Here is a 13,094-nt window from a genome sequence, read left to right on the forward strand (position 1 = left end):
CAGATTTATACTTTGTTTAAACAATTTCACTTGTAAATCTTCTTTTTTTGTCCCTTTGAGGCAGGTGAAGGCTCAGACAGACAGAAAGGGGCGTTTGCTTGTCTAATGCTTACACTCATCATAGACTGACTGTGTAATACCACATATTTCTCTTACAACATATTGCAGATAAGAAACTGGCTCAGCGACAAAGCATATTCCTAATCTTTTAATTGAGGCCTGCGTACTGAAATACACCCCAAAAGAAACATGGAGCAGGAATTTGACGTTTCTTCTTGGAGATGGAGGACATTAAAAAAAAAAAAGAAGAAACATTACTTTATATGTACAGTATTTGCTCATGTGGTGTATTCATGAAGCAGAAAATGGCACCCAGTGGTTTGATCAGAAGGTAAATAGAGAAAAATTGACAAATAAAATAGAAAGATGATTTTTATTCCTGAAAATTAAGAACAAAAATGCTCTTTGGGTAAATCTGAAAGCTGTAGTGCTTCTGTTTACTTAATGATTGGCAGAAAAGTTCTCATATCCTGAAATACATCCAGGCAATTTATGATGAAACGATACTGCTGAGGGCAGCAAAAAGCATAAAAAAAGACCTGGTCACACTGCACGCAGCACAGAAATGTTGGCTTTATCTTTAGCACACTGCTCTGTCAATAGTCTGCAGGGTCCACTGCCCCAGAGAGGGGTTCAAGGTTGCATGGAAATTAATCAGCAACTAACCTCCTCGCACAACCTGAGGTCACGTTTCAACAGCCAAGATCTGGCTGGCAGCGAGCGCAAACCTTATTTTAACCCTCAAGTCAGGAAAAAGTAAAAATGTAAAAGTTTTTTTTTTTTTTTAAATGGAAGTAGGTTAGCTACACCAGACACGATAAGTTGACAAATGGTCTGCAGTGGAATTTACCAAGCCCTGACAAGGCAGTTCACTGTGTGCACAATATGAAACATATCTGTCACAAGCAAGCAAATCCCAGACTGAGCAGATAAAGAAAAGGGAGCACGGTGGGATTTTAAAGGATATCTATGACGATTCAGGGTGGGGAATGTTTTTCAACTCTTTCCTCAAACAGCAAAGAAAAGTGCCTCTGTTAGGTTTTTTTCTTTTTTAAGAAGTGACACATGTACTACACTGACAGTGAAGAGAAAAACGAGGGGAAAAACTCACTTTATCTTCTCTTAATGAAGCATAAAAACTATGTGATGCTGTTTGTGTGCAGTGAGAGATGACATTTAGGATATTTCAACACACTCCATGATGAACAGTTTAGCTTTTAACTGTTGTGCAATATCCTCCCTTTCCAGCACATCACCCCACGAAGAATGCTACACCCACATTTAAATAAGACATTGTTGTACTCTATGTTCACGACAATGGCTTTAAGTGGTTGTGGTTTGGCTTTAATCCCCAAGGCCAATCAGAGAAACAAAGCAATGTTTCAGAGAAGCTCTCCATTGTTTGTCAGCAGGGCTCTTTGCTCCCGTTGCTCTCGTCCTCTCTGCAAGCGCTGGCACAGACTCTTTCAAACATTCTCAGCATACTTTCTTCGATGACCCCTTCGTTTTCTACTGGAGCCCCACTCAGTCTTTCCCTGCTTCTGGCTCACATGCTGACAGGCAAGAGGGAAATTCCCACACAGGATGACCTCTGTGCTTCAGTGTTTAGCCCGGCCCCCCATGTCCGCATTTTACCGTCAATGGGCAGTGTCTGACCGTAAACTCCTCATTGCATCACAGCTCCTCCAATTGGTCTCCTATAATCCAATACAAACACACAGGACACAATCACATTATACACACACACACACACACACACACGCACACACATACCTGTTATCCCACTGCTCACTTTGTACTAGTTGTTGTGAAATTGAAGAATTTTTCTCAGATGTGAGTCATTCTTATATGTTAGCAGTTATTTGTTCCTCAGAACAATTTGTTATAATGTTGTAACAGATTGTGCTTTTCCTTAAATAAACTTGAAGAACCCTTAAAATTTAATTTATCTTTAATTTATCCCTTTTTCTCATTTGTTTTTAAAATCTCAGCTGACTGCAGCAAGAGCACACTACATGTTTTATATCACACAGAAGGTTGTCAGAGTGAATTTATGACATTATAATGGAGCAAAAACGAACAAACAACATTTCAAAAACTACTGATTATGATTGGGATGCAGTGTTTGACTAATGAAATACCTTTACAAACGAGGTATTTTATGACATATGATATGTGTTCAGCTATATAAGGAGGTGACTGTGGCTCAGGTGGTAGACCGGATTGGTAGATCGATCCCTGACTCCTCCAGTCCACACACTAAAGCGTCCTTGGACAAGACGCTGAACTCAAAGTTGCCTCCGATGCAACCATCATAGTTCGTGTGAATTAGAAAGTGTTGAAGCAAAGATAAAATCTCTGTGTGTCTGTGTGAATGAGACTTGTTATAGAAAGTCCTTTTAGTGCATGACTGAGTAAAAAGATGCAATACACATTTAATCATTGATCTTGCAGCACATTTAATGTGAAAACATTTAACTAGAAAACTAGTCGGCTCTCTGGGGAAGTGTTAAAGTATTTGTGTTAATTTTTCACTTTTCTACCTTCAGAACTGAGCAGACCAAAAATATTAATCGCATTATTAGATTAATAGTTTTAATTCTGTCATATTATCTCACAGACTGGTAACTTGTTCAGCACATTCCCTGCCTTTCGTCCTATGTCAGCAGTTTCATAAGAGCCAGCCGCCCAAGCTGGATAAGTAAGTGGATAGAAGGATGTTTTTTAAGTCTAGTATTGTTGTTGCTGCCTGCAGATGTTGCTTCATATTAGTAACCATCATAATCAGCTTTGTCATTGAGTTACAAAACGCAAAACAACACATAACAATGATATGCTTGATATGTTTCTGACTATCAGTAGAAATCAGGCTGAAGCTTGTTGGGTTCTTTTAAACAACAGCTTGAAAACTGTAGTTTCATCTTTGTTTGCTTTTTTAACGTGAAAGGCCCAATAATTCCCTAAAACATCTGGATACTATAGTTTTTAGCAACAAAATAATTCAAGCAGATCATCATTTGTTAACCAATATTTCCAGCTATTGATTTATGGCAGCAGGATAATGCATGTGTGGCTCTATAACATTAGTTTTAGTATTGAAGCTTTATGGTACAAAAATATAGCTAACCTATATATGAGCACTGAAGTATCTCAAGGTACCATTTTTGTTTTCTGTTTGCAGATCTTTTGTGTGTTTTTTAAATTTAATTACCTTAAAACAGACGCACCTTTGCTGAGTATCTTGAACCCGGTGACCCTAAAGTACATGTGACAATATCAAAGCCCATGGAACAAATCTGGCTTTCTTTAAAATTTGGACCACCTAGTCGAAGCTGTGGTCTGTACGCATGAAACTAAACAAACATTTATACTTCCACTGTGCCTGCAAGTTAACAAAGACTGCAACAGAAAGAAAAGTTCAAGGAGAAAGAGGGAGAATGAGCATCTTTTATCTGTACCGAGTGTGAAGAGAGAATTTTTGTTTTCAGAAAGATCTTTTCTGCTATTGTTTTGCTGTTTTAATCCACACAGCAGCAAGCAGTGAGTCACAGATCGGGTAGGCATCAGTCAGAGTTATGGCAAAAGATCAAAGAGCTTTTACTTTTCCTGGATCAATGTTGAGGGCGCTATATGGACCAAACTATATATGAAAGGGCTGTATGAGACACACATTATTGATTGGCTGTGTAAAATACGTGCTCTTTTGGGCCCTTGATATGAATCTCATTTCCAGGTGTGTCCCTCAAATGAAGCTGGATAAAATTTTACTTACCTGCTCTTCATACGCTTTCTAAAGTTTACCATCTAGTAACTAAACAGAAAATACTTTTACATTAAAAAACCCCACCATATTTCTTCTGTATTATGAGACCTGTACTTTAAATTTGCAAGAAGTTGTTCCCATGTTTCAAAGTGTTGCTTCATTTCACAATGCGGCCAACCATAAGTACAACTAAATCAAGATTCAGGTAACACCCAGTTTGGAGAACTTTCTTTGACTTGCAGTTGATTCATTGAGCAACATTTGAGTAATGTGGGACTCTTAAATACTGAGAAATCGCTCCTGCCGAAATATCTGTACCTTAGGCAATCCTTCTAGTTTTAGTCTAACTTAATCCTAAAAAACATGTATCCATTAATCTATACTACTATTGCAACACATTTCCTTAAAAAAAAAGGATTGATTTTACAAAAGCGTCCACAAAATTGAGGAACTGAAGTTATTACTGAAGGACAATGCCACACGACACTTTTGACACGAGTGACAAACTTCTGAGACTCGAAAGCTTCTGAGATTGGAAATGGAAAAAAACAGGACATTTATATAGAGCTTTTCTGTTTTATTGACCAGTATAAGAGGTTTAAACTATGAGCCACATTCACCCATGCACTGCACTTTGTATTCTTACGTATTACTGTCTTATATATATATATATATATATATCTAACAAACTAACTCAGTGATGGAGAGGACTGAGCAAGAACACATCTAAGACCTGTCGATATTGAAACAAATGTGTATTTAAATCCTTTATAAGTGTTCAGAGTGGGTATATATAGAAAACCGATCTGGAAGATAGATTTAGTGTTTTGAAGTTTTGCACATAGACCCTGTAAGTTAACACTAAAGGCAAACAATTATCAGAACTGAACCAAAAGTAGCCAAACCCTTGCCATTTTTAGCAACAATGAAAACAAATATGTAAGGGTGATTTTAACACTGATTTTGCCTTTTTATTTTTATTTTTTAATTACAGTTCCTCCTCCTAAGTGAAAGGCACACCGGATATCCGGACCATGAGTTGTAACGGGAAGCCAAACCGCCTGAGATACGGTAAACGGACCAGTACATGATCTGTCTTGAAGTGAACCAAGATTTCAACATCTTAGTTCACTTCTGCAATTTTTTTGCTGTGGATGACTGTGAAAATTCAAGACTGACGTGCAGAAGTGACTTGCGGTCACTACGCAGCAAGCCTCCCTGCCCAGATCTTGCATAAGAGCAGGCCATCCTTGCAAAACGAATGCTGGCCTAATTATTCGAGCAACTTTTGTGATCAAGAAGAGTTTATCCTAATAAACTCTCAATGTGTGAAAATGGAGAGCATTCAAAATGTACAGTACAAAAACAGTGATGATTAGGGAACTAACTTATACATCTTTATTCACATGAAACCTGAAAAGACTTTCATTTTCAGCGGTAAAAATATTAGGGAAAATCCACTTGAAAATAATTTTAAAGTGTTTAGAAAGTCACAAAGTTTACTTACTTAAAAAAGCACATTTTCATCTTTACATGCAGTCTTACAAAATATTAAAATGCAATAGATTTTTGAGTCTTCTTGAAATTTGTGGTAATGTGATAATTTATTTGCATAGTTTACTTTTAAAGTAAAAAGGCCACAAAAACATCCAAGTAAAATTTAAAAAACAAACTGCATGTACATTTTACCAAGAAACAGCGACCAATTATTATTAGCATGTTTATGTAAAATATTAGATTGTGTTTATTGCATGTCACCATAAAATAAGCCAATAGATGTCCAATGACTGCATAAATGAAAAAGCAAGTTAAACAAGTTAGGTAAATTTCAACTGTTTTTTTATTTAGTTAGTTATTTGTAACCACTAAATAGGAGGCAGCCTTACAGCTACTTTAGGAACTGCTAACCAATCAATAGTCAAGAAAGAAAATAGTCAAGAAATAAAGAAACAGAAATGTGCATCTGAGCTCGTTTAAACAGTCAAGACTTCATCACTCAGAGAAACTGACTCTAGGTATGACTGCATGCACTTCACTAAAGTAGGAATAAAAAAAAGAAAAGGAAAGGAAACACAACATCCCACTGATCTTTAAGGTGATGAAGTTTATATCAATATTGAAAGTTCAGTCTAATGCACTGTTCCTCAAAGCTGCCCACCAAAACTTTCCTAGATTACCAGACATATGAATCGCCATGCACACAAAGCAAACATCCTGTTTTATTCTGACGACCACTCCTTGAAAATTTTGAATATTGTGGAAGTGAAAATTTGTCCTCTGATGTACTCGGTGTGTTTAAGAAGTTCCACTTCCATCTAGAGGTGTATCGATAGTACTGATACCAATGCGGGTTTTGGTATCGTATTGATACTGGGCCTCTGAATTCTAGCCCACTGAATTGTGTTAAAAAACATGTAAAGAAAAAACAATACCTCAAATAGTTTGAATAAAGTCTGACCCTTTTTTTTGGTGATGGTCACGTCTATTTTATTCATAGCTTAAATCACATATAAACAAGAAAAGCTGCCCCACTTTGCTGAAAGGTGAAAGGTGTGTTTTGTTGTATTAACTCATTATTGTAAAAAGTAAAAATCAATGATTCATCTCACAAATCATGGGACACTGCTCTCCCCCATGTAAGCGGCCTTTGGAAGTTAAAACTATCAGTATCGGCATTGGCATTAGCAATACTGGGCTTGCATTTACTTGGTAACAGATTAATAGATTGATACCAAAATTTGCAGTATGGCACAGCACAAAAAATATGGCGCCATCTGGATTACAAAAGCCCAGCTTAAACCAGTTTAAACAGGGATTTGAAGCCATTGGGAGGTCATATGCCTCTGAGGCCGAGGGAGAATAATATAATAATGAAACACTGTACAGCAAAAACTCTCGGCTGAAAAATAATCAAATCACAGACAGCAGCTTGAATTATCATAGTAGTAGTGGTGTGTAGGCTTTGACTGACATGATTACTCAAGAGGAAACAGGGTGTGTTGACGTGGGTGGCAGCCATGAAAACATTTCACTCACCCACACGACTATGTGGCCATCCTCACGTTCACGTACCCTTACCTTTCACCTCATTTGTAACAACAGCTTTTGGTAGCACAGACACAACACCACACGCAACACTTTGGCATCTTTTTTCTTCTTTCTTTTTTTTGTTCCTTTCCACCGTTTCTATGAAGACAATATCAACAACAAACCCAAAGGAACACAGTGATGACATCTGTGGTGAGGCAGGTCAGCCAGCTTTGTTTACATGTCGACCATGTGTCGACGTCAAAGTCATCGCTCCTTGCTGCGTTCAGCAAGAGGAAGGATGTGGAGCTTATAAGCGGGGAAGCACCGGCTCGAACCTCTTATTTACGCTATGACCTACATGCATGTTTTTACCCTATGATAGTATATGTCACATCAGTGAGAGTGTCGGTTGGTCCCAGCAACAGCAACCGGGGGGGGGCAGGAACAGGAACAGGAACTGCTCACGGCTGAATGTCTCAACAGAAACAACCAAAGGCATCAGCCTCTGTCAGAGAAGCAGCAAAAACAGAGCTTTTCCATTTAACTTAAAAACAACGTTGCTGCTTGGTTTGCAGAAAAATTACCCCCTGCGACTAACACATAAAAACACAATTTGACATGTTTGCATGTAAGCTGTGCAGCTGCTTGAGGGGGAGCAGCAGGGGTGTAATCCAAGGGTTTTTCCAACCTCAGCATCAGGGTGACTTCGAGAGGTCACAAGTTAACCTCGAGGACTCATCAGATGATGAGATGAGAAGAAAAAAGCAAAGTTCTGCTATATCCAGTCTTTTTTCTCACGTCTTTGCTGCCTTAAAACATTACATCCTTGTATTTGTTGCATACCTGTTTGATCTTCTCATGTGGTTTTTGTTTAAATAGCTACTAGGGGAACTAGAGGGGAAGTATCTCTGGGGTGGAAGTGGTAACTGTTTTGTGATAAAGGGCCCCAGTTACACAAAGCTTACAGTCAGAGGTCATAAATCCTTGTCCTTTTTTCCCCTTAAAGCAGGGATATCAAACTCATTTTACATCTAAAGAAGTCTGACTTTGTGCATTAAACTCCTGAGATAACCTAATATAAGTTAAAGAAGAGCAATTTCAACGGTGCGTCTCAGATTTTCTACATGATAAAGAGACGCTGCTGTAATAAATGACAAAAATCAATCGGCACGAGTCTTATGTCCTTTTTCACATTTTCACATTTGCCCCATGGGCCGAATTAGGGCGTTTGCAGGGCTGATTTTGCCCCCTGGGTCTTAGGTTTGACACCCCTGCCCTAAAGGATATGTTAAATACGAGGCACCAGCAGCTCATTACTAATTACCTATTTCCAAAAAAAGTTTAGACTTTGTGTAAAATGGAGATAAAAACAGAAGTCAAATCATTTTAAGGGTGTGTTTAGGCAAAGCAATAAAAAGACAACATGTGAAACCCTAAAATGGAAAACATTTGTCTTTCGATTAGAAATTAGCCTCTTTTTTTAATGTTCTCTTTGAATTTGATGCCAACAACAGGTTTCAAAATAGCTGGGACAGACACATGTTTACCGCAGCGTTGCATCATCTCTTATTTTAACAGCCTGTAGGCGTTGAAGAATGAAAGAGATCAGCTGCTGTAGTTCTGAAAGAAATGTATCAACGAAGAATGGAAAGACGTAACGTTTGGAAAGACGTTTCAGCTACTCAGCAGTTTGTGGGGTTTTTTTGTTTTATTTCAAATGTGCCCTATGTTTACAGTTGGTGACATTTCTCGACTCTTACTACTACTTTTACTTTTATGGCGCAAGTTTGGGTGCTGAGATAAGATAGCATGCAGGCTTGGTGGCAAATATTTCAACATTTGGTAGTTTGTTTCACCACTTCATGTTAGAAATACTCCTCAGGCATCTTCAGCAGAGGATATTTAGACGTTTCTCATGTTGTTTGGCATACAGTGTCCATGTATGCCAAGCAAATTGCAGAGAGCAACAGCTTTGTAAACTGTAACTTGGGTGATTCTGTTGAGGGCTTTGTTATTCCGTACCCTCTTTCTTAGTTTAGCACTAATCCAAGTCTTCATTAGGGTGAGGGTTAGACCAAAGTCATAGCAGGATGCATAGGAGTGATCCATTAGACGACACTGATTTATCTGAGTGACAGATAAATCCTTATTACCAGCAGAGTGGTACTTCTCTCACTGGCACTTTTTGTATTTTGGTTTTGCTTCCAAGCGTGCAGAAGAGGCAGTCATCTAAAAGTGCATGTAGGAGGACACCGTCAAGAAAGGTCAAAGGTGTCAGAAAGGAATAAGGAAAAGAATATGTGAACAGGTTTTGCCTGGAGCGCATCTCAGAAACCAGTGTTAGACTGATCAGTACGCTTCATACATTCATGACCCAAAGAAGGCTGTAATGTTTCTGGATGTTGTTTATATATGCTTTGTTTTGAATTTTTGAATGGACTGCGTTCAGTAACGCTTGTTTTTGAGAGTCTTCCTGAGCCTTTAGGGCAGTGATTTCCAGCAGACTTTTTCCTGGCTTTACTACAGTTGCACTGAAGGGCCTGAGAATCATGTTCAGACAATATTGATTTAGATTTGGCATCACTGCTGGCACTGCATCAGTGGTAAAGAGATTTGATGCCAGTAAACTGAGGTGTGAGTTGTTCAACCAGATTTTCATTTTTTGTTTTTAATCATTTAACGTCAAAAGGAGCCGGTTGAGTTGGCTCAGCCATCTGAAAAGGATGCTGTCTGGACGCCTCCCAGGTGAGGTTTTACAGGTGTGTCCAACCAGGAGGAGGACCCGCAGCAGACCCAAGACATGCAGGAGAGGTTACATCAGTGTTTTCCCTTGAAGAGCTGGAGGAGGTGGCCAGAAAGATAGATAAAACAAGCATAAATTCTTCAAACTAATCACTGTTTAAATGATATGCAATTTATTTATTTTTTTTGATTCAGTTCAATTCAATTTTATTTCTATAACGCCAAATCACGACAACAGGCAATTTATATTGTAAGGTAAAGACCCTACAATAACACAAAGACAACAGAAAACCTCACCAATCCTATGACCCCTATGAACAACCCCTTATTTTGAAGTAAAAACTCCCTTTGAATAGGAAGAAACCTTTAGCAGAACCAGGCTCGGGGAGGAGGTGAGCGGATGAAGAATTTTCTTCTGGCTTTTATGTTTCTAATATATTTCCAGCTTTTTTTAAAAAAAAAACAACAACAAACAAACAAAAAAAAAACCCAACTGCATTTCAGTTTAGAAAGACTAAAGAAAGATGGAGCCGATGTGTCTGGCTCTGCCGACTGGTAACGAAAATCTTTTGCCTCTAAAGGTTACTAATTAACAAAAATCAAACTCTTCATACAGCTGTCATTATTTTCAGTCTAACTCCTGGCACAGTGTAGTTTTTACAGTTAGACGAGATATGTTTATCAGTGAGCTTTAGAGGTGCTGGAAGGTTGATTTTATTACCTTTGGACAGAGATAAACTGTTTCCAGACTTCTCTGGTTCAGCCAACCCCTCTAGCTTTCTGTTTGCTGGTAGCTGCCTTTCACAAGAAAGCAAATGAACATATTTTCGAATACTATTATTGGTAGAGTGTTTCTCAAAGAGTGGAGTGCAGACCACCAGGGGAAACATATACAATAAAGATAAAGTGAGGTAAAGGATATTAAACAAGCAAAAGTTAACTCACAATTTAAGTAAAACTCAGTAAGTAAAGCGTGAAAATTGGTCAAGTGTGAACATTTTTTGGCCCCTGAAGAGAGGCGTACCAGAAAAAAAAAACATGAGCGCTTCTGTTTTAAATGCAAAAGGGTTAAACTCGAGACCCACAAGCCAAATCTGGCCCTTTGCAAATTTTAATCTGGCCCGCTTATAGCTGTGGTGTGCACACCAAATTAAACAAAGAGCCGCACCTTCATAGCACCTGACAGCTAACAAGGTAACACACTATTCAACCAAAAGGCAGCTGAGGTATGATTAGGTCATGTGAAAAGAGCCCAGTTTAGGCATTAGCCATGAGGCAGTTTCTGTTTTAAGAGAACATTGTGTCATTAAGGAACAAGTTGAAAGAAGAAGAATTTTGATGTTTAACTGGGAAAAAAAAGGCATTTACAGCAAAAAATTATTCTTCCAGCTAAATCTCAGAGTGGGAAGTTTTATTCTTACATCCAGCTGGTTCCATGCCTAAACTGTGTTTTGCAGATGAAAAGTCGAGATGTTCTGGTGAACGACTGTGCTATCATGTTGAGTCCTGTAAAACGAGCTCCGTGAGACTTGCGGGCATATGAACGGGAACAGAATAAAAGATCCGCTACTTTGCTTTGACATCAGGGTGTATTTTTAAGTGACCCATAGGGCAGGTAGCTGTCTGTCAGGTTTGTGAAGCAGGTTGCTGTGGGCTGGTTGTGTGGTAGCCCTCTTATAGTTTAAACACACAACTTTGACTAAAAGTTATAAAGTCTAAAAGACTTTTATGTGGGCTGATTGAGGCCTTTATGTGGTCCAAAGTGTACATGAGAAGGCTATATGAAGCATAAATTATCAGTCATTAAACTCTATATGTATGGCCCTTGCTATGCTTTTCATTTCCTGGTGTGGCCTCTTCAGAGAAACTGAATTTGACACCTGTGCTTTAACTGTGTGATTTTTCTTTTCTTTTTTTTAAATAAACTTGTTTTTAAAGCCAGAAAAGGGATCGTGAATATTTGCATCTTAAATGTTGTGGAAATTTGAGCCAAGTTGCCTTTCAAGACAAGTTAACACTGAAAGCTTTGTCTTATTCACTCTCCTGGGTTTTTGGAGTTTTGAAATAATAAGGGCATGAATAGACATGATACACCTGATGACAGTGTACTCACACGTTGTGGTATTGAGCTCCCATTGTACAGCGCTGCCGAGTGTGGTGACTCAGACTTCTGCAGAGTCACTCTTGGAAAGATCTGACTCTCCTCTTATTCAGGAATTTCCTGATCCCTGCTCGGCTCCCTGTGAAAATGAACTGCAGGCTACAAGAGAGACTTCCAGTCAGCCATCGCCCCACCCACCCTCACAGCTGGCCAGCTATTGGGAAGTTCCAGGTTAATAACTAAACTAAGGACATATGCTGAGAGAGTTAGCCGGGCAGGGCTGATATCTTTTTTTGGTCAGCTGTGAATGTGGAGTCAGCATTGTGAAAATTTAGGCTGAGTAAGGAAGCAGAGAGATAACACAGTGCACTTTTGACATTTATTTAAGCCTGTCTGTCTCCCTCCCTCCCTCTTTTTTTTCTTTAAGTTTCTCACTAAAGTAAAAACATCAGAAAATGTAGGCCCAGATGACATATATAGATAGGAAACACAATCAAAGTGACATTTAACACATTTCTAATATTAAAATAACAATTCATTTTCACCACAAACAGTGCATGAGTCACAGCAGCGCAGTCAGATTAGAAAGATTGTAGTTTCAGTTGAAACATTTGTGGTTTTAGGACTTCCGGTCACACCTTGATTGTAGTTTTCCTAGTGGTGCGTGTTCTTTGCCTTGACGTCAGCAGAGCGGTGGTTGGGAGTGCTATTACTCACTCACTGTTTAAAATGCATTCTTGTACACCACGTACAGCACAGTGCCTGTTTCTTAATTTCCCAAACAGGAAGTTCTAGCCAAGACTGTTGCCAAATCATCTGCGCTACACCCCTGTGGTGAAGTTTACTCAAGAAACGCATGCATCTCTGGACATGTTTAACCTAACTTTAAAGTTTGATGGCTATTGTTGTTAAAGATTTTACACTAGCAGGAGCAAAATCTCGTTATTTATGAACCGCAAAGTTTGCTAATCACAAACTGTACAGCGTTGTGGTTTTATCTGTGGGGATCTCTCAGATTAAATAATGAAAATTAAACTTTAACGATAGGGAACATTTTCATTAAAACCAGTTTGTAAAAGATGGGGAAAAAGTTTGAAGACAAAAAGAAAATTAATGTGACGTCCTTCCTCACAGTCACTGTGAAGTCTGAAGGCAGTGTCTGCGAACTGGTTTACTCCAGGCTCTCCACCGCTGTAAATACAAACATAATTGATGAGCAAACACCGATATAATACAGAAAACAGGAAAGAGTGGGCCGTAACAAACACGGCCACGCTTCACATCGAAAACAGGTGAGGATCACAGTCCCACAGAGCCACCTGGTGGTGAAGACAAGCAGAGGCTGGTCAGTACTGCACGGCTCATGCCATACAAACTCAGATCTGGAAAAGTTAAATA

The sequence above is a fragment of the Pelmatolapia mariae genome, linkage group LG20 (genome assembly GCF_036321145.2).
Source record: "Pelmatolapia mariae isolate MD_Pm_ZW linkage group LG20, Pm_UMD_F_2, whole genome shotgun sequence".
Classification (NCBI taxonomy): domain Eukaryota; kingdom Metazoa; phylum Chordata; class Actinopteri; order Cichliformes; family Cichlidae; genus Pelmatolapia; species Pelmatolapia mariae.